Source organism: Cynara cardunculus (assembly GCF_001531365.2).
Source record: "Cynara cardunculus var. scolymus isolate 2C chromosome LG 2, CcrdV1, whole genome shotgun sequence".
Classification (NCBI taxonomy): Eukaryota; Viridiplantae; Streptophyta; class Magnoliopsida; order Asterales; family Asteraceae; genus Cynara; species Cynara cardunculus.
The window spans coordinates 20,365,918-20,369,744 of NC_037529.1; positions in this window are offsets into that span (position 1 = coordinate 20,365,918).

A 3,827-nucleotide genomic window follows, 5' to 3' on the forward strand; every position below is an offset into this window, starting at 1 on the left:
TACAAAGGCCTAAGCTGCTATTTATACTAGTTCCTAACGACCTTTCTGACATGACCTTGACGTGTGAAATCATCCAAGCCGTCCAAATAAAGTCGATTAAAGACCTAGTCACGTGAGAAGCATGTGCAACTAAACAACCTTTGAAAAAACAGCAGAACAAGATCTTCACAGAAGACGAATCTGCAGACCCTCTGTGAGCCATCTTAGAGGCTCTGCTGAAGTAGACTTGTAGGTTCTTATTGCCAGATGACCATTTTCCAGAACCTCTGTGAGAGACATCAGAGGATCTGTCATTCTTGACTTGCACGATGAAACAACTTCTATTGCTGGTCCTCTGTTGTCTTCTGTGGAAGATACCCTTCTGTCAACACTTGTAGAATACTTTTTCATAGTTTTACATTAAGAGAATATTAGAGCTAACACACAAGAATGAATGAAATTTCCCGTAAAAGCCGTCAATTCATGAAATTGTAAATTATAAGTAGATCTTTTCAAATCCACTTGTTTAATCTTTTCAGATTAAGGGAATGGGAAGTTAACAGCCAATTTCAATGTATGAAATTGTTTTCAATCTTATAGAAAGATTGGCCTGTGAGTATAACAGATATACACAGTACAATGGATGTACTGTATATATGAGACTTTTTGATGCTCATCTCACCAGGTCTTCCATTCAATCATTGATAGTTTAAAAATAGCATATCTATGAATGTTTTGGCAAAATAACATATAAAATGCAATTTGTGTTGTGTAAAAAGATAAAGCAACGTATGCTTCTGTTTAGGCTCAAAAAGATAAACCGTGTGGACTACAAAATTTTTTCATACTTAATTAGTGATCAAAAAGACTTGAAGGGGGGACATATATCCTTCTGATTCAATATCAACTTTCTCCGAATGAGAAATTGATAGATGATGAGCTGCGTGCCCCAAGTGTTATTGAAACACTTATCTGTTGAGAGATAAATGAGCAGTTGGTGGGGTTGTGACAAGAATTGGCCTGGGCTTTGCCTTTTTCAATATTAGTCTCCAAAGAATCGAAAACTAATAGATTATGTGGTATGCCCGGATTTTAGAAGTTTGGAACAGGATGCTTATATTATTTTAATCCTGACACAACTCTCGTCAATTCTTTTAGCTCACAACAACTACCCCTCTTTTTTTTAATCTCTTCACACAAACCCTTTTTGAGTTAAAGCTCACTCAGATATGGTTGTCCTCTTGGGAAGGTCTGTCGGTTTTGACAATACATAGAGGTATTTCTGATAAGCACTCAGTCCCTCCTAATATATTGTTAACTCAGTTGATCACAATGATTGATCAAAATTATTATTGCAAATGCGACAACAATCAGATTATTCTGTATATGAGAGAAATGAAAGAAGATCTGTAAGAACGAGTTTACAGATTCAGATATTTACAAAAAATATGAATTGTATATCAATAAAAAAAAATATATCAGAAATCAAACTTTGAATACAAACGAGCGTATTATCACCGAAAATGATTTTCTTATAAGAGACGTGATAATAACAGTTTAAAGAATAGCTGAAACAAGTATTGGAGTTATGTATTGAAACACCCCAATTCCACATATTGCATATAACACATATTTTTCATATATATAATACATGTTTTCCCCACATAGGTCCATGATACAAGAGTTTGGAATATAAAATACACAACCCAAAAATTCCAAAAGTACATAATCTTGTATCCTAGCATCTAAGCTTCCAAAACAGCTAAGCANCAAAAGTACATAATCTTGTATCCTAGCATCTAAGCTTCCAAAACAGCTAAGCATATAGGGAAGTAATTCACATAACACGCTTTCCCTTATTATCGTTACCTGCACACATAATTTGAAAACACGAAAATGAGGGTTAGACATGAATGTCTAGTGAGGTTCCCTTTTATGTAAAGCAGGATGAAGATCACCAAAACATTTATTTCAAATCATTCAACATATGAAACAAAATTAAAAACATATTGCTTCGGTCCATCGGACCTCTGGTCTCAAACAACACTTAGAAAAATATTTCAAAATCTAAGACCAGAGCCTCTCTGGTCTCTCTTCCAGGCTTTTGCTCTTCATGACCAGAGCCGCCGGTTTCACACTATACTTACAATAATTTTCAACACAAGACCAGAGCTCCTCTGGTCTCTCTTCCAGAGCTTCTGGTCTTCATGACCAGAGCCTCTGGTTGTACTAACCAGCATCTTTGACTCATATAATTTCTCAAAAACGATCTTTAGATAAACCTTCAATCAATAAGATAGCCTTTTACATAAAACGAGAAATTATAAAAAGTTCATGTTCGACCAGAGCCTCTGGTTGTACTAACCAGAGCTTCTGGTTCAAAAGACATGACCAACCAGAGCCCCTCTGGTTCAACATGTAAGTCAACCAAAGCTTCTCTAGTATGTTTTTCAAAAAAAGACTAAGTATAAAAACTCTTTCGAAAAACCATTTCAAAACAATGAATCAAATCACTAAGCTTTCTTCTCAAGATATAAAGCTTATTTTCCAAACCAATAAATCTTATAAAAGATTTTTCATAAATAACCAGCATCCTCTGGTTCCATTATGAAAGTCAATCAGAGCTTCTCTAGTCCTTGCAAGGTATAATCAGAGCTCCTCTGTTCCCTCATAATCAATGCTTTTACCCAAAGCATTATTACTCTATTCTATTATCTCCAATACCATCACATCATTACCATCATTTCTACTAAAGACAACATCTCAAAATCCTCAAATCACCAAGAAATGAGAACTTTAATCTGTTTTAACTCTAATAGTTATCATGGTAAGAGTTAGGTGATGCCGATACCGTCCCACCTTATACCCTCCAGATTATCTCCTTTACATGATGTTCCACCCTTATATCCTCCTGTTCATTAATATGAAGTAGTTCATCCAAAGACAGACCTCAGTTATCTATCAGAGTGAACCTGTTCATAATCCTCAAACCAAATCATGGTTCCATCATAGGTTTATACTCAAAACCATTTATTCTCAAGAACAATTAGTTATCCTAAAAATAGTTGAAAACTCTGTTTTTCCATGAACTCTTTCAAACTCTTTTAAAACCCAGATACTGTTTAATTCTTTTCAAACAGTTCCAAAAACAGATTCAAACAACAACTTTTCAAGGCTGTTGAAGAATACAACTCTATTTGATATTTATCAAAATCAAATTCCAAGATAACAACATCATAAAACTGTCAAAAATAGTTTAACATCTTAACTTCAAAACCAATATCAACGGTAGTTTAAAACTCATAGTATGCTAGGCTACAACCGGGAAATACGAAACATCCCAGATTTCAAAAGACAATTCCTCCCACCAATGTGGAATTTGTTCTTTTCCATCCTAAACCGCTCTATCACACGCAAGCTGGGCTCCCTCGATCAAGGAAATCTCAACATAATGACAATTATGTATGGGCTTTTCTTCAACCTCAACCTCGACTACGCCCTCCTCATCTACACCGAGATCCACGCGGCCGTGCTAAAAAAGTGTAAACTTCAAGCCGCAGGAGAGCCGCTGTCTGCTGTCCTCTTCCCCCACTTCCATGCTCTCATCATTGGGGATGCAATGAGGCAACACGGTCTACCTGCCATAGAGCCATACACCCCGGTTTACAAGATGCAAGGACATCGCCCAACACTCTCGAAGGAAGGACATCGCCCAACAACATCATAAAACTGTCAAAAACAGTTTAACATCTTAACTTCAAAACCAAAAACTAGTTCCAAAACCACTCATGGTTTATAATCAACGGTAGTTTAAAACTCATAGTTATACTCAACAGTAGTTTAAAACT